General features: G+C 30.6%; 2 long non-coding RNA genes and 1 pseudogene across 3 annotated transcripts; 1 reads left to right on the forward strand and 2 right to left on the reverse strand.

Moving 5' to 3' along the window:
• Positions 1-1698: 1698 nt before the first annotated feature.
• On the forward strand, positions 1699-2848 carry LOC128178377 (patched-related protein 18-like; annotated as a pseudogene).
• Positions 2849-8010: 5162 nt separating this feature from the next.
• On the reverse strand, positions 8011-10245 carry LOC128175570 (uncharacterized). Its single transcript, XR_008242699.1, has 4 exons — positions 10183-10245; positions 8819-8845; positions 8505-8623; positions 8011-8086 (listed from the first exon to the last, which is right to left on the reverse strand). It is a non-coding gene; the product is annotated as an uncharacterized LOC128175570 (long non-coding RNA).
• Positions 10246-15762: 5517 nt separating this feature from the next.
• LOC128175506 (uncharacterized) lies at positions 15763-18035 on the reverse strand. Of its 2 annotated transcripts, XR_008242692.1 has the most exons (4): positions 17931-18035; positions 16566-16592; positions 16252-16370; positions 15763-15838 (listed from the first exon to the last, which is right to left on the reverse strand). It is a non-coding gene; the product is annotated as an uncharacterized LOC128175506 (long non-coding RNA). The 2 variants fall into 2 exon arrangements; XR_008242693.1 differs by lacking the exon at positions 17931-18035 and having other exon boundaries at positions 16566-16698.
• Positions 18036-19385: the final 1350 nt, after the last annotated feature.

The following is a 19385-nucleotide window of genomic DNA, read 5'->3' on the forward strand; positions in this document are numbered from 1 at the left end:
AATAAAATATTTCCGTTACATTTTAACAGTCCAAAATTCTGACATTTTTGTATTTAGTTTTATATTCAGATAGTTCATTGAAAATTAAAAGAAAGGACACGTGAAACAAATAAATTCATTTTAAGAAATTTGAAATATGATCCCCATAAAAATCACATATAAAATGTTCATATTTTTACAAAATTATCAACAGTTTATCAAAATGTCAGTTTGAAATCTTGAACTTTGACCATATGTAGTTATAAATCGTGTCCGACAAAATCATTTAAATTTTATAACTAAAGTCTCTGTAGGATTAAAGATGGGCGTTAAATAAGGTATTCAAACAGATATCAATAAGTTGTGAGATATTTACACATTTCAAGTCCTGAACACCATAAACCGTTAATTAAGCATGTTTAGTTTAAATAAGAGGTTTCACCTAAACAAATTGTCAAAGTTGCAATCGTAAGAACTCACAATATCGGGCCAAAGATATATCAATCTGTGTGTGTGTGTGTGTGTGTGTGTGTGTGTGTGTGTGTGTGTGTGTGTGTGTGTGTGTGTGTGTGTGTGTGTGTGTGTGTGTGTGTGTGTGTGTGTGTGTGTGTGTGTGTGTGTGTGTGTGTGTGTGTGTGTGTGTGTGTGTGTGTGTGTGTGACAAACTTCTTGAAAGGTGATATGAATATCTCCGAAGTAAAGTTTTTTGGCCTTTAAGGCAGCATTTCAATTTTTTCACTACTACATGAAATATCTATTATCTTATACCACTTATTCATACAAAAAATTAAAGAATAATTTGGTTTAAAGAAATGAATATTGAAAAAATTATGTAGCCATTTTTTTCATCGGAACTAGTGTTCCGATGAAATAATGAATAAGCACATATTAAAAGGGTCATATATTTTCTTCATAATTGAAGCTTGACGTTAAATAAGATTTTCAAACACATATCATTTAGTTGTGAGATATTCACACCTTTCAAGTCAAACTACAAACGTAAACTGTGTAGATGGAATAAAACGGTTGACCAAAGCAAAATGTCAAAGTTGGAATAAATCGTAAAAATTCGCCGCAACGCGACCAAGATATGTGAAGAGACAAGACAGTTTATCCAAAAGAAATATTGAAAATTGCAAGAAATCATTAAACTTGTCGTAAAGCGATAATATTTAGTACACGAACTAATTACATATTGATATAGATCTGAAAATCTAATGCAAAATGGTAATCACTTCTAAAGACAGCACATGCCAAAGAGCCTGATGTAGGAACATTTGCAGCACACCTGTAGAGTTATTCATGTATTCTTGACGTTATTAATTTTTAATTTTCTTCAAAATTTATTTCTTGTCAATAGCAGTACAAAAGAATACAAGCGCACACAACCTACAATGTTACAAGTCAATTAGTTACAGATTTACTAAATTACACATATAAATCATGAACAAATTTACTTGTATACTACTTGTAAAAAGAAGATAAAGTCAGTAAAAAAAACGGAAGATAGAAATTCTTGAGAGAAAACCGAGGGGGAGGGGTAGTTATTAGTCCCCTGCCGGTTTCAGTGGAGGGTACAATAGCTATCCTCTGCGTTCGTCCGTACGTCTGTCTGTCCATCCGTCCGTTTGTCTATCCCACTTCAGTTTTCCACTTTAGATACTATTATTTTATATATTTTGCTTCCCATCTTAGGTTCTAGTGTGTTCAATCTTCAAAATGGAGGAACTTCAAAAGTGTCGTAAAAGATATGAGGATTTCTTTGGAACTCTATTTGAAAAATTGGGATCTTTTATATCAAAATATCCCAAAATACTCATGAGTATATGTGTGGTAGTAAATAGTCTGTTTCTAATTGGATTGTTGAAGCTTTCGACTGAAAACAATGTTGAGGTGTTGTACACTCCAAGTAACAGTCAGGCGTTAGACAGAGAGTTTCTTAAAAACGTGTACTCAGATCCAACGACGAGCAATTTCGAGTCATACCAGCTTTAAACATTTGGAATATACGTAGATGTAATGATGGTTTCCAAAAACAAGTCAGACATCATGAATCAACGATATGTTGATGAAATAAATAATATCAACCAGTATATACAGAACTTAGTAGTTGTTTATGAAACAGATGGAACAGCTTACAAATTTGCTAATGTTTGCGCGTTGAGCAGTTCTGGATGTTCTGTACTTGGTGGAGTTGGTTTGGTCTGAATTTCAGCAACAGTTTATTTAGAGAAATGTCTCATTTCCTATGTATAATTCTCTATTATTGTCTCCAATATTTGCGAATGCCCGAAGTCAAAAGGGAAAACTTGCATCTACCATTGGAGTCAAATTGAGATATTACCTGCAACAAAACAATTCTCTTACTTAAACTTGGGAAAATGAATTTCTCAATCAGATAACCCATTTAAAACATAATCTTACAGATGTTGCTTATGCTAATTCTGAGTCCCTCGAAACAGAACTCAACAAATCTACAGACAGTGACATAACATTTTTAGTGTGACATTCACGTTAATGATGACGTATGCTTGCCAGGCTTCAGCATCGTCTTGGCTGAAATGTAACAATATTGCAAACAGAGCAAATCTGGGAATCGCAGGAGTCATCACACCAGTCTTAGGAATAGGAGCAGCGTTTGATTTTGTTAGTGCGATTGGCTTAAAGTTCACGAATATTGTAGGAGTCAGGCCTTTCTTGATAATAGGTAATGCTAGTTTAATCATACATTCAAAATCATTTTGCAAACCTCTTTTACCTACATATGATAAAGTAGAGTGTTGTATGCTTTTCAGCAATATTGATGACATGTTTATTCTAATGTCTGGAATGGCGGGAGCACCGTCCCTGTCGAAAGCATCAATTGAAGACAGGATGAAAAGCATGCTGAGGACGAGCGGAATATCGATTACCATAACGTCAGTTACTGATCTCCTTGCATTTGGTGTTGGGGCCACCTCGGTGTTTCAAAGCATACAAACTTTTTGTATTTATACAGGTAAGTAATATATCCTTTATTTTTCTTCGCATCTTTAATATCGATAGCATCATAGTTAGATGTCCTTTGTTTATATTTTCAGGAGTTGCAGTAATGTTTTGTTACATAAACCAGCTGTTTTTGATGTGTCCTGCAATTTGTCTCAATGAAATCCGTACATCAAAAAGACGACATTTTTGTATATGCTGCTTGGAAATAAAGGAAAGAGATTCTGCACAGAACAGCAAAAACCCGATTGATAGATGTCTGACTGGAAATACTCCAGAATCAAGAGATGATGTAGAAAGTTCTCTCGAAAAATATCCCAAGAAATTAGCAGTTAAAATTCACTTGCACTTTGTAGGGAAAATCATGATTTGCATTTTATTCATGTCTTATTTAGGGTCATCGATCTATGGAACTATGCATTTAAAGCAAGGTCTCCATTTGTTCAATTTGGTTTCAAAAAGATCTTACTTTCACACATACAGTACCTGGGAAAATAATTACTTTACTGTTGAGCCCCTAATTGCTGTATGTGTTAAAAATGAAAATACATATTCACTGAATTCAACACAGTCTCAGATTTCAAGCATCATGACTCAGGCTAAGTTAGATACGGGAATAGACGATACATTTGAAATCAATTGGTTAACTGCATACAAGCAATCACCTCTTTATGACGACAGTACAGAAACAAAATTTGTCACTGGTTTAAAATCTTTTTTAAACATTGAACCTCGCTTTTCAAATGATATAGTCTTTAGCACTTCCAAATTAAAAATAATATCTTCAAAATTTTACATAAAATCTGTCAATTTAAAATCGTCATCAGATCAAGGTGCCCTGATGGAAAGATTGCGTGAACATGGTAAAAATTCCCAATTTATTTTTTTCTATACACCTGCATTCATCTTTTTTGAGCAGTACGTACAAATACTACCAAGTACCTTGTTAACAGTGGGCATCGCTGTTGTTGTGATTTTGGTCGTCACTTTTATTTTTATGCCGAGACCTTTGTTAGTTGTAATTGTGGCATTGACTGTAATCAGTATAATGGTTGGTATCTTTGGTTTCATGTACTATTGGGATCTTACCCTTAGCTCGGTAACAATGATACATCTTGTAATGAGCGTGGGCTTTTCAGTAGACTTCGCTGTACATATATGCCATTCATTTCTATCTTCAAGGTCAGAAAGCGAAGTGCTCAAATCTGCCCTTGATAAATCTGGAGGACCAGTATTTAATGCTGCATTTTCGTCCTTGCTTGGTATTGTTATGCTATTCTTTTCCGAGAGTTATATATTTCAGTCCTTTGGAAAAGTCATGCTCCTTGTTGTCAGTTTTGGACTTGTTCACGCGGTTTTTTTTCTTCCGCTTCTGTTAGATGTTCTGATGCTGTTAAGGAAACGGAAAGAAATTGAAACTAGGAAAACCAACGACGAAGAAACTCAATCAAATACTACGGAATTGAATGATGATAGAGTTTCGTCATCGAGTGTCTCTACATTACAGGCTTTTACTCAATATATGTAGCGTAATATTACTTTGTATTGTAAACTTTAATATGTTTTATATATATATGTATATATTCCTACTTGCGTAATTGAATTATTTTATAGCGATATCGTCTTCACTAGGTTGATTTAGAAATATGATGATCTACCAAGTCAAATTCAAATGAAAAGACATTGTTTTACAGTTGAATTACTTGAGTTGATTTATCTGTATGTTTTATAAAATCATCGCATGAAAAAACAAATAAAAAGCCTTATCATGTTGAAATTTCTAAACACATCATTTTTACAAATCTATTGATATTTTACATGCATTGCTTACAAGTTTTGTTGTACTTATGTTGAACTTGGAGTTCATTCTTATTTTAAGAAAAAAATTCTTTAATAAAAACAAGCATCAAATTGAAAAAAAATTATAAGATGAAATAATGGCTTAGTTTGCTTTGTGTCACTATGACATATAAGAATGAATAGTTTTTGCCAAGCTTTCAATTTTAAATCCTTTGCCCCTATAATTATAGCAGTACACAATTGATATGTATATATACTTTCATATGGTTTAAAATTAATTATTTACAATATTGAAACACTTTATTGTTTTTTAAATGTAACTCAATATCAAACTGTATGACAAAATTAATTAAATTTTATGGACATCAATACTGTTTTAATGTCTTTCATAAATTATTAAAATATTATGAAATGATAATCATGAAAAAAAACTTGGAGCATATATACAATTGTGCTCGACTTTTCTAATCTAAAACAAGCCTGTGGTGAAGAAATATTTCATTTATGGCACTTTTAATTGTTATAATAGTGAGATGCTTGTGATTATGTTTATTTGTGAAGCCAGAGCTATCTCTCACGAACGGGAGATTGTCTGCAAAGAGGCAAGAAAGTGAACAAGTAGGACGTATGGACGCATGCTGATTTCCAGCCAGTTGTAGTGCAGGACGTAGAATTTTAAACTGTGAACTGTGCACGTTGACGTTGAATTAGTAAGGGTTTGCCTGTGCATCGAGTGATTGAAATTCGAAAATCTTTCCCCGAACTAAAAATCGTAGCTGAGTATTCGAAGTCATAAATACTTTGTTTTGTTTGTCATCTGTATGCTTATTTTAAAATGTAAAATCTATCAAAAATGAAAAAGAGCTCAACGTTGCTTAGTCTGGTATCCGTTTGTGTCGTAGCTCAGTTTCTTTTTTAAATCTGAGTATTTTACATGCCCTACCTTTTTGGATTTTATTTTGTAACTATGTATGTGTATTGGAGGGTTCGTGTATTAGTGTGAATGTATATGTGTTGCAATGATATCAATAACATCGACAACATGTATCAGGAATCATATTACTTATATTTCTATATATAATTAAGTATTTAGTTGAAGACATAATTAGGTAAATGGGCGGTATAGTAAGTATAATACATGTTCTCTGGTTTAATGGCTTCGTTAATATGGGAAAATAAACTCTTAGGTTTTGTTGCTATTGTAGTGTTTTCTTTTTATTATTGCAACAAAGTGACATATTGACACACATGTTATTATTGGCCCTTAAAATGTTATAATTTTGTATACGTACTAAATTTTCCCTTAGATTTAAATTGCTGTATGATATACATTTAACAGTCTTTTAACCACATTATGTACATAAATCGGTGTAAGGGAAGTAAGCTGTACAATTTTAATCCATGTGGAATATTAAACTCTTCCTTAAAAATCATATAAATAAGCACTGACTCTAAAACAATTCAAAACCATATGCAAGTCTGAAGAAAGCACTATTTGAAAGATTAGATAGAGACAACATGAATGAAATTAAAAAATAAGACTGGCCAAGCTATACCCAGTCATATATATGTATTCTTTACTAATACAAAAGAATGCAAAGACATGTTTGATAAACTTATTAAGGAAAAATGAGAGCACCATCTTCATATATATGGCTAGAAAGAGGTTTTCTTTTTACCAACAAAAATTGGAACAAAATATTTCAACTTCCTTTTAAAACAAAAAGTCAAAACTTCATTGGATACAGTTTCAAATTCTACTTAGAATTATACTAATAAATGATTACTTTCACAAGATTACTAAAACAGAATCCCCAGAATACTTTTATGTATATAAAAAAAAATATTTCATTATTGATCACTTATTTGCAAATTGCTGTTGTGTACAAGAACTTTTTGGAATTAAGTGAGGGATGGTTGTTAAGGCAATTTGAAATGCAAGTGGCATTTGAGAAACGCACAATTTTAGTTGAAAAATATAAAGGGAGAAATTGGTTTAAAATGTATTGTCTTTTTGTTTTCATAATAACGCTGTAGCTTCCCAGATTTTAAGAGGCATTGAAAAAAACTATGTTAGATATCATCATGACATATTAATTATTAAAAAAATCAAGCCCCTCCCGATTCTTCTCATATTTTATGAAAAGACTTCTTACATGCAAGTTGCATACACTTGTCTTCTTTTGTACTCTCTTTGTCAATGGCATTTTAGATCCAAAAAAAAGTAGATTAAAATAAAAAAAACAAAAACAAAGAAAGCAAAATAAAAACAATCAAAAAAACCAACCAATCAAATCTTTGAAATTTTAATGATAAATGGTATTGGGGTTTTTTTTTTTCAAATTTATAGTCAGCACTAAGAAAGTCGTAATTATGAAGGTTATAAAATAGGTCACAAACCTGAGCATCAACAAAAAGAAAAATGTCTATAAAAAAAAGTATAAACGAAATACGATACGATGTCTAAAAAATACATCAGTATGTGATTTTTTCCTTTTTCCGCTATATTGTTCAAATTTCGTTCCATTTGATACCTTTTATCTCCTATGAATATCACACTGGGTATTGTGATAGGTCTGAGTGATAGTAATAATGCTTTAATATTGGATTATACAGCTTTTTTCATCCAAATGAATTAATCAAATGTAATGCATTATATCTTTATATTTATATCTTTAAATAACTAGCTACATATTAAACAACAATACGTGCAATTGTTTGCTACCGCGCGTTGATTCGATACTATCATTCGTATCTCGTGAATTCTCATTTTAATTTTGTAGACTGCATCACTCCTTTTGATATGTACCCCAAAAGGTATATCAGATATCTGGGAAGAAGTGCTAATATCGGCAGGTGTTTTTATTAAAGCTCTTTGTTCTAAATCATGTATACATCATATCATTCATTATCAAGTAGTTTAAAGAATTTTTTATTATTGCTTTTAAATGTTTTTTAATTTCAAAATATGGTTAATTTCTGTGAATTGTCTTAACATACTCATTTTCCATTTCATATTTTAGCAATCATTTTGACTATAAGAATCATGAATTGTATTTTATTTGAAACAGAAATGAATATTGCTTAAATTTGATATGTTTTGTATAAATCAATTGCTAAAAATATGAAATGGGAAATGATTATATTAAAACAAATCGGCAGTGTTGTTATTGTATACAATAATTCAGTGATCAAATATGTTAGTTGAGCAAATTGCAAAATGAAACAGATTCATAAAAAAAAAAATGAAATTGATATTTTTATTCACGTTTTATTCAACTGTGCTTCACAAAGAATAACTTCTCGCATTCTCCTTGAGCACCTGTAAAGCAAAAAAAAAAAAAATAATGATTTGACAATTTTATCAAATTTATACATTGTGGAGTCGTTATTCAAGAAGTCAGTTGATTTGCTACCTTTGAATACTGTTTCTACGGCAAATGTTCAACATGATTTGAAAAGTGTTTAATTGAGTATTAAGAATGAAAACCTACATTATAAAAGGACCGGAAACATAAAATGTATTTAAATGACAATTTCTTTTGTTTTTACTTTTAATGACACAGTAAGTTCTTATTTGTGAAAACCTTAGAAATACTTTTACGTGCATCCCATAATCACCTTGTTTTGACCAAATTATCTATAATTTTTCTGTATTATGCAGCCTTTAGATAAACGATTTTACACACACAGAGATGCAGCAAAATATCAAATTATGGACATAAATTAGTTCAACGTACTTATCTACAATGACAAACATTCCTGCTGTCACACCAAGCACCCCTGTAACCAAGAGCCAGGCAATGAGCTAAACAGAACCGAACTCCACCCATCTCACACGTAAATCTTTTCTGAATACCTGAAGTTGTAAAATTGTTTGGCATTTAATATAAATAATGGTGATCAACAGAATAATCTGAAAATACAATATCCATTAAAAAAAATATGTATTTATAGTATGGTTATGTGATATTCAAAAATTAAAATGTATTCATATTATTGGAATATGATATTCAGTTATCAATTCTTTTATCAAGAACAAAAAAAAACTTACTTGCATCTATTTCTGGAAACAATGTTCCTGAAAAAGTTAATGATAATAATCACAATAATGATACTACAAAATTATATCTATGTCAATAATAAATGATCTCAAAAAAGTTGAAAGATTTTAAATTATACAATTTTAAACTTATACCTTGTGTAACAATACACAATTGTTTACTTGTTGACTGATGACGTTGACATACATATTAATTGCTAAGCATTACGAAACAATGCTGTATAGTTTTGATTTTTGTTTTATTCATTTGATATGTAGTATTGCATCAATTTCATTTTATTTTACACAATGAGAAATGTTGGACATTTAAAATACACATACGTTGATATCTTGTTATGATTAAATTCTTACTGTTACGCACTTTCTGATTGACTATAAAAAATTTATGTTATATCGTATAAAGAATATTGCCTTCGTCACAGTGAGACTAAATTCAAAAACACATTAATCCGCCTGACGTTACGTTTAAAGGACTATATATGATTTGAGTCTAAAATGCCCCCCTAAATTGAACATCATCATATTACTGATATCTTTTGTTTTTTGTGCACAAATATGCATGTGAAGATTTTTCATAATTTTCATTTTGATTCAAGTGCCCACACTTTAGAGATACATCATAAAGTTTACCTGTTACCGCCAATTGTACATATGTTGCCTAAAATGGCTTGTTTTCAAGCAGTTTTTTCTTTCAAAAAACACTGAGCGCATGCTTGAACAAACAAAAAATTTCATCAGAGATGTATTTATCCAAGATAAATAAGTAACAAAAATATTTTTCTTGTTTAAATTGTCGCTCTATGTTTCCCATTCAAACAAAGATCAGAAAAATGTCAATTTTTGACTCATTTTGATATAGTAATAAAAATAGCGTCACTTCTGACGTCATTCACTACCAGTAAGTGCAAATAAATCAAATAAATAAGTGAACATATTTTATATAAACTTTTAAACAGAAAAAAAAATACAAAAAAGAAAAAATAAGGACCATCAGTTTAATGTATCTTTAACATTTTTAAAAAATGGCAGTTATGGGTGCAAATTTTGACTCATATCTTATTGAACCATTTAATGTCATTTGAAAGGTGAAAGGACCGTTTAAATATATAAATTATAGCAAAAAAATTAAATCATAAAGAACGAATTCAATAGCTACCCATTTTATATGAATATAAAATGGGTTGGGAAGTTTACTATTTATAAACCGCGAAGTGGTTTAGAAAAAAAGAGCGTAAACTGTTCTTCTGATTTCATTCCTTAATTAAAAACAAAATTATTGAAACCAGATTGAAATTAAAATAAGAAGATGATAATGTAAGTATGCCTTTGTCTTAAAAATATATAAAGAAGTATACCTGCTAAGGCAATGCTCAAGATGAGAAAGAGACCGATAAATTTCCCCATTCTGAAGTGCTGATACGTCCAAATAGAAATGCAATAAAAGTTGATAGACAATTACCACCGTACTGACTGGTATATAAATAACCTTGACCCAATCAGTATATATAAGTTACAAAATTGAGGGATAAACACGTACTTCTATACGTGTCGAACTATCATTTTCGACTCATGTTTCATATTAAGTAGATAATTAAGTCAAATGTCAACAGGTTGTGAAAAGGATTGTATATCAAATTGTTTAATAAATATTAATGAAAATTTCAATTTTCAGGCATTTAAGCTTAAAAATTCGGGCTTCATGGGATTTGATCACGTGAGCAAACCGTATTTACACTACTGGCTCTAAAAAGTACTGAAAGTGCCATTTTTTACTGATAATTTCTGATATTTACTGATATTGTACGTTAAGTGCTGAGAGTTGCTGATATTTACTGATAATTTTACTGCTGTTACTGATAATTGCTGTTGGTTCTGATATTTACTGATATTTACTGATGCTTTTGCTGTGAGCTCTGATAATTACTGATATTTACTGAGATTTACTGTTGGTACTGAGAATTGCTAATAATTACTGAGAATATTTTAAGGACCAAAACATTGTCTTTTAATTATTAAATAACACATATTTCAGATTTAACACAATTTATTTAATTATATATTCTTAAGATTTTTTTATTTGAACTTCGGAAACTCACAGATCACATTTTAGACAATATTATAAAGCCGGTCAAAAATTGGTACTTAAACTTAAGGCAGACTCCACAAAAATTTTAATTTCTAAAGGCGGTTGACATTTTTTTTCAACAATGAAAAACCCCATAATTCCTAACATGATTATTTTTCTTTTCAAAATAGAGAGATACCCGGTCAGGACTTTATAATGTCTTTGAGGTTTTACTTCACAGAAAGATTAGCGAGGCAGTATCTGTGTATAGTATACATACTTTCAGCAGATCAAGAGGTTTGAATATCGCAATTCAACCTTGTAAATTGTCAGTCTGGCACCTTGTGTATGACATTACGTAATATCCGTATACAGGAATCCATGATCTTGAGAATATTTATTCAAAAAGAAAAGTATTATTTTTATTGACAACAATATAAATAACGTATTAGAATGATTTTCATATTCATCATCTTATTTGTTCCGCATTCAATTGATTCAAAAAAGTTGGATAAATAATCTCTCTCTCTCTCTCTCTCTCTCTCTCTCTCTCTCTCTCTCTCTCTCTCTCTCTTTCTCTCTCTCTCTCTCCTACCATTTGCTGAAATCAAAATAGGTAACAATCGGCGAAGAATAATTTCTATTGTCCGACCTTTCACTCTTTCTCTTTTAATACATATGTAATATATCTTCTGTTGCACGGCTAAGTTAAATGTTGTCATGATCTAGTTCTATTATTGTAAATCTGCCCACCCTGCTCTCTCTCTCTCTCTCTCTCTCTCTCTCTCTCTCTCTCTCTCTCTCTCTCTCTCTCTCTCTCTCTTGCTCGCATATATTATCTAGTCCTAAAATTTGAGTTTCCGAGTCAAAATGGCATAACGGCATTAGCACGATAAAGTTCTATTTCAGCATCACAACCGCCATTTCAAACTGTTAACTTTTCTAAGACTACAAAGAACACCAGCTTAATATAGTGAAAAAGTGTTACGGCTTATCATGCTTTAATTCTCTCTCTCTCTCTCTCTCTCTCTCTCAGAGAGATATCTATTATAACGTTTTTTGAGGCGTCAATGCAGAAAGGCATAAGCATGATTATGTCCCATTACAGTATCATAACGACCGATTGCAACAGCGATTTGATTGAAACCCCCCCTCTCTCTCTCTCTCTCTCTCTCTCTCATTAATACTTTAGTCATGCACTTGTATGCGGTTATATGACCAGCGGCTATATAATTTTGAAAATAAGACACACAATTTAACTGATTTTCCTTAATCTATGAACGCTTAGATATTTAATCTCCACGCCTAAAAGCAAGCAGAAAAAAATATTTTGTATGTCTGGGATTAAGAAAAACCTCAGAACTAACAGAGAGCACTCAGACTATACACACGACAGGGTGACCACGGCAAGATGTGAAAATTGACCACCTGTGTATATGTCTGGCAGTCGCTGAAAAAATTCTTTTGTATGTCTGGGATCAAGAAAACCCTCAGAACTAACAGACAGCGCTCAGAATATATACACGACAGGGTGACCGTGGCAAGGTGTGAAAATTAACCACCTGTGTATATGTCTTGCAGCCTCAGAATTAATAAATATAAATGGCCGGGAAATACAATGTGAAACAAAAGTGTTTGATTTTATTTTGAAAACAAAATTAGTGATTATGGCCGGGATAAAAACATCTTAAGTTTATAATTATAAATATTTAACACGGTTCAATTAAAGAGTTGATCGCTCAAAATTTAGAATCATTAACTAGGTGTTTATCAATTACATAAAGTGGTTAAAATCTTTTTTTTTTACTATGGATTGTTCTATATATACAATGTAACACTGTAGTATCGAGTGGATTGGCACACGGGGATGGGATATATAGCAATTCTGCAATTTCTACATTCATTTATTTATGTGCTGAATTGTGTTAATCAGCTAAAATAAAACTTAGAACAAGAACAAACAGAAAAATATGCATTGAAGTAAATAAGCAGATTATAAGAAGAATAATCAAATCTAATTTTTGTGGTTGTAAAAAAGAAGTTACTGTTGATAAAACTTTAGCTAGATCTTACATATTTCTTTTTAAAAAATGCCCGGTATTTGTTTACCGATAATTTTAAATAAATATAATTTGCATGTTACAGTAATTAAAATTAATCTCTTAAAAATCCCCTGCCTGTAATTCTCAGTAATTATCAGCAATTCTCAGTACCAACAGTAAATCTCAGTAAATATCAGTAATTATCAGAGCTCACAGCAAAAGCATCAGTAAATATCAGTAAATATCAGAACCAACAGCAATTATCAGTAACAGCAGTAAAATTATCAGTAAATATCAGCAATTCTCAGCACTTACAGTACAATATCAGTAAATATCAGAAACTATCAGTAAAAAATGGCACTTTCAGTACTTTTTAGAGCCAGTAGTGTTATATCCCGCTATACATCCAAAAATGATACCTTATGTTTTTAAAAAACTCAATCATCATTAAAACCTAGAAAAGTTTATAAATGTCGTTAAAATTACACGGTTTAGATGTTAGCTCAACATGTAAGAAATTTCAACATTTAATGTATTAAGTTTTTATTTATTTTCCAACAATAAACCATATATCGGGATGGGAAAATAGACCTTCAATGTCTTTTAACCTTTATTGTCTTAGCGTACGTATTAAATCTATGAATTAATTAATTTTAAGGTGGTATGGAACATCTGTCGATAAGATGTGGATTAACGTACAAAAGTAGTAGGAAAATCATTGACATTCATCACATGCTTAGTGTACCTATTTACTAGATATAAATCGTGTCCGCGTTATAATATGATATATGATATATAATATGGGCACTCCGTTTTGGAAAATTATTCCCATGAAAACTAAAATTGCATTAGATTGTTCCATTGTATTTATTCACCATCATAGTGATGTATTAACCAAAAATGTCCGATCCAAAGTGTCTGCCCGCGATGCATGATGAACTCGTCCTACACTTTTCGCCAATTAGTCAACCCACGTTCTTGGTTACCCCGTTCTGGAAAGTTCTATCCCATTCTATCACCAGGGGTCGCGTTTCACAAGCGTTTTGTACATCAAAATTGAAATGCGCATTCAAGAAACGAATTGATTTATTTTAATTATTCAACGCTTGTCAAAATTTAACGTCTGTGTGCAGTATAAGTTAGTTCCTAGTAAATATATTCACTCTTTACGTAATCATTCAATGTTTTTTCATTGCAAGCATTAATTGTGATGCAAACTCCTGATGACTTTAAACCGCCAAAGCGTGTCTACCACCTTACTCTCATTTTTGCTATTTCGGGCTAGTTTATCGAAAAAGGAATTATTAATTTCATAAAAATTACTTATCATGTATAATTCATTTAAAGCTTACGGACATCATCTCACATTTGTTGAAATATTAAATGTATAAGCCATTACACTGGTGCAGCCATTTCGAGTTTTATTGTCAAAAGGTCCGAATTTATAAATATAGGTTGTTACACCGTATATTATTAAGTAGTCGATAACTGAAGTCAGATATTTGTTTATATTCGACATCTAAACTTTTACAGACATACATTTTTTCCCATTGTTGAATGCAATGAATTTTAAACTCTTTTTACATTCTTGTCTGTAAACAAGGTTTTGTAAACTTCATCTTCATAAAATTTCTGCAAAAAAAATTTACATTTTCTTCCATACAAGTTATCAGAACCAGTTTGAAAATAAAAAATCTAAACCAATTTTCTTATCCACAAATTTTGACATGGAGATAATAGTCTTATATTCACATAACCAATTAGATTTATATTTAATAAAATAAGTAAAACTTTCTTAAGATCGAATTCTGCCATTATCATCCAGTGTATCTTTAACAAATAGGCTGCCACTCTTAACCCAGTTTTCGAAAAATAATACATTTCCTTTGTATCGCATATTACAACTGTTCAACAGTCGAAGCATATCGACATTTGAAATTGCATCTAATCGGGATATTGTTTACATTCATTTAGAGCACAAAGTACTTCTTTATAAAACAGTGAACATTTTTTATTATCTACGGTACTCGAAAATTGTAAATATACATTACATTGTACATCTATATAATATTTGTTTGGATAAATATTCATTAGAAGAGAACTTGTTAGATGATACACAATCCTTTTAAAGATTTAATCGACTGCTGTAAGGTAAGTGAAATAATATTATTTTTTCCCTTTGTTACGCTATATTGTTCAAATATGGTTCCATTTGATACTTTTTATCTCCTATGCGTTATATCTGTTCATATATATTTTTAAATAACTAGCTACATATTAAACAACAATACGTGCAATTGTTTGCTACCGCGCGTTGATTCGATACTATCATTCGTACCTCGTGAATTCTCATTTTAATTTTGTAGACTGCATCACCCCTTTTGATATGTACCCCAAAAGGTATATCAGATATCTGGGAAGAAGTGCTAGTATCGGCAGGTGTTTTTATTAAAGCTCTTTGTTCTAAATCATGTATACATCATATCATTCATTATCAAGTAGTTTAAAGAATTTTTTATTATTGCTTTTAAATGTTTTTTTAATTTCAAAATATGGTTAATTTCTGTGAATTGTCTTAACATACTCATTTTCCATTTCATATTTTAGCAATCATTTTGACTATAAGAATCATGAATTGTATTTTATTTGAAACAGAAATGAACATTGCTTAAATTTGATATGTTTTGTATAAATCAATTGCTAAAAATATGGAATGGGAAATGATTATATTAAAACAAATCGGCAGTGTTGTTATTGTATACAATAATTCAGTGATCAAATATGTTAGTTGAGCAAATTGCAAAATGAAACAGATTCATAAAAAAAAATGAAATTGATATTTTTATTCACGTTTTATTCAACTGTGCTTCACAAAGAATAACTTCTCGCATTCTCCTTGAGCACCTGTAAAGCAAAAAATAAATAAATAATGATTTGACAATTTTATCAAATTTATACATTGTGGAGTCGTTATTCAAGAAGTCAGTTGATTTGCTACCTTTGAATACTGTTTCTACGGCAAATGTTCAACATGATTTGAAAAGTGTTTAGTATTAAGAATGAAAACCTACATTATAAAAGGACCGGAAACATAAAATGTATTTAAATGACAATTTCTTTTGTTTTTACTTTTAATGACACAGTAAGTTCTTATTTGTGAAAACCTTAGAAATACTTTTACGTGCATCCCATAATCACCTTGTTTTGACCAAATTATCTATAATTGTTCTGTATTATGCAGCCATTAGATAAACGATTTTACACACACAGAGATGCAGCAAAATATCAAATTATGGACATAAATTAGTTCAACGTACTTATCTACAATGACAAACATTCCTGCTGTCACACCAAGCACCCCTGTAACCAAGAGCCAGGCAATGAGCTAAACAGAACCGAACTCCACCCATCTCACACGTAAATCTTTTCTGAATACCTGAAGTTGTAAAATTGTTTGGCATTTAATATAAATGATGGTGATCAACAGAATAATCTGAAAATACAATATCCATTAAAAAAACATGTATTTATAGTATGGTTATGTGATATTCAAAAATTAAAATGTATTCATATTATTGGAATATGATATTCAGTTATCAATTCTTTTATCAAGAACAAAAAAAAAACTTACTTGCATCTATTTCTGGAAACAATGTTCCTGAAAAAGTTAATGATAATAATCACAATAATGATACTACGAAATTATATCTATGTCAATAATAAATGATCTCAAAAAAGTTGAAAGATTTTAAATTATACAATTTTAAACTTATACCTTGTGTAACAATACACAATTGTTTACTTGTTGACTGATGACGTTGACATGCATATTATTTGCTAAGCATTACGAAACAATGCTGTATAGTTTTGATTTTTGTTTTATTCATTTGATATGTAGTATTGCATCAATTTCATTTTATTTTACACAATGAGAAATGTTGGACATTTAAAATACACATACGTTGATATCTTGTTATGATTAAATTCTTACTGTTACGCGCTTTCTGATTGACTATAAAAATTTATGTTATATCGTATAAAGAATATTGCCTACGTCACAGTGAGACTAAATTCAAAAACACATTAATCCGCCTGACGTTACGTTTAAAGGACTATATATGATTTGAGTCTAAAATGCCCCCCTAAATTGAACATCATCATATTACTGATATTTTTTGTTTTTTGAGCACAAATATGCGTGTGAAGATTTTTCATAATTTTCATTTTGATTCAAGTGCCCACACTTTAGAGATACATCATAAAGTTTACCTGTTACCGCCAATTGTACATATGTTGCCTAAAATGGCTTGTTTTCAAGCAGTTTTTTCTTTCAAAAAAACACTGAGCGCATGCTTGAACAAACAAAAAATTTCATCAGAGATGTATCTATCCAAGATTAATAAGTAACAAAAATATTTTTTTTGTTCAAAGTGTCGTTCTATGTTTCCCATTCAAACAAAAATCAGAAAAATGTCAATTTTTGACTCATTTTGATATAGTAATAAAAATAGCGTCACTTCTGACGTCATTCACTACCAGTAAGTGCAAATAAATCAAATAAATAAGTGAAAACATATTTTATATAAACTTTTAAACAGAAAAAAAATACAAAAAAGAAAAAATAAAGACCATCAGTTTAATGTATCTTTAACATTTTTAAAAAATGGCAGTTATGGGTGCAAATTTTGACTCATATCATATTGAACCATTTAATGTCATTTGAAAGGTGAAAGGACCGTTTAAATATATAAATTATAGCAAAAAAATTAAATCATAAAGAACGAATTCAATAGCTACCCATTTTATATGAATATAAAATGGGTTGGGAAGTTTACTTTTTATAAACCGCGAAGTGGTTTAGAAAAAAAGAGCGTAAACTGTTCTTCTGATTTCATTCCTTAATTAAAAACAAAATTATTGAAACCAGATTGAAATTAAAATAAGAAGATGATAATGTAAGTATGCCTTTGTCTTAAAAATATATAAAGAAGTATACCTGCTAAGGCAATGCTCAAGATGAGAAAGAGACCGATAAATTTCCCCATTCTGAAGTGCTGATACGTCCAAATAGAAATGCAACAAAAGTTGATAGACAATTACCACCGTACTGACTGGTATATAAATAACCTTGACCCAATCAGTATATATAAGTTACAAAATTGAGGGATAAACACGTACTTCTATACGTGTCGAACTATCATTTTCGACTCATGTTTCATATTAAGTAGATAATTAAGTCAAATGTCAACAGGTTGTGAAAAGGATTGTATATCAAATTGTTTAATAAATATTAATGAAAATTTCAATTTTCAGGCATTTAAGCTTAAAAATTCGGGCTTCATGGGATTTGATCACGTGAGCAAACCGTATTTATATCCCGCTATACATCCAAAAATGATACCTTATGTTTTTAAAAAACTCAATCATCATTAAAACCTAGAAAAGTTTATAAATGTCGTTAAAATTACACGGTTTAGATGTTAGCTCAACATGTAAGAAATTTCAACATTTAATGTATTAAGTTTTTATTTATTTTCCAACAATAAACCATATATCGGGATGGGAAAATAGACCTTCAATGTCTTTTAACCTTTATTGTCTTAGCGTACGTATTAAATCTATGAATGAATTAATTTTAAGATGGTATGGAACATCTGTCGATAAGATGTGGATTAACGTACAAAAGTAGTAGGAAAATCATTGACATTCATCACATGCTTAGTGTACCTATTTACTAGATATAAATCGTGTCCGCGTTATAATATGATATATGATATATAATATGGGCACTCCGTTTTGGAAAATTATTCCCATGAAAACTAAAATTGCATTAGATTGTTCCATTGTATTTATTCACCATCATAGTGATGTATTAACCAAAAATGTCCGATCCAAAGTGTCTGCCCGCGATGCATGATGAACTCGTCCTACACTTTTCGCCAATTAGTCAACCCACGTTCTTGGTTACCCCGTTCTGGAAAGTTCTATCCCATTCTATCACCAGGGGTCGCGTTTCACAAGCGTTTTGTACATCAAAATTGAAATGCGCATTCAAGAAACGAATTGACTTATTTTAATTATTCAACGCTTGTCAAAATTTAACGACTGTGTGCAGTATAAGTTAGTTCCTAGTAAATATATTCACTCTTTACGTAATCATTCAATGTTTTTTCATTGCAAGCATTAATTGTGATGCAAACTCTTGATGACTTTAAACCGCCAAAGCGTGTCTACCACCTTACTCTCATTTTTGCTATTTCGGGCTAGTTTATCGAAAAAGGAATTATTAATTTCATAAAAATTACTACTTATCATGTATAATTCATTTAAAGCTTACGGACATTATCTCACATTTGTTGAAACATTAAATGTATAAGCCATTACACTGGTGCAGCCATTTCGAAGTTTATTGTCAAAAGGTCCGAATTTATAAATATAGGTTGTTACACCG

This window comes from Crassostrea angulata, chromosome 3, assembly GCF_025612915.1.
Source record: "Crassostrea angulata isolate pt1a10 chromosome 3, ASM2561291v2, whole genome shotgun sequence".
Classification (NCBI taxonomy): Eukaryota; Metazoa; Mollusca; class Bivalvia; order Ostreida; family Ostreidae; genus Magallana; species Magallana angulata.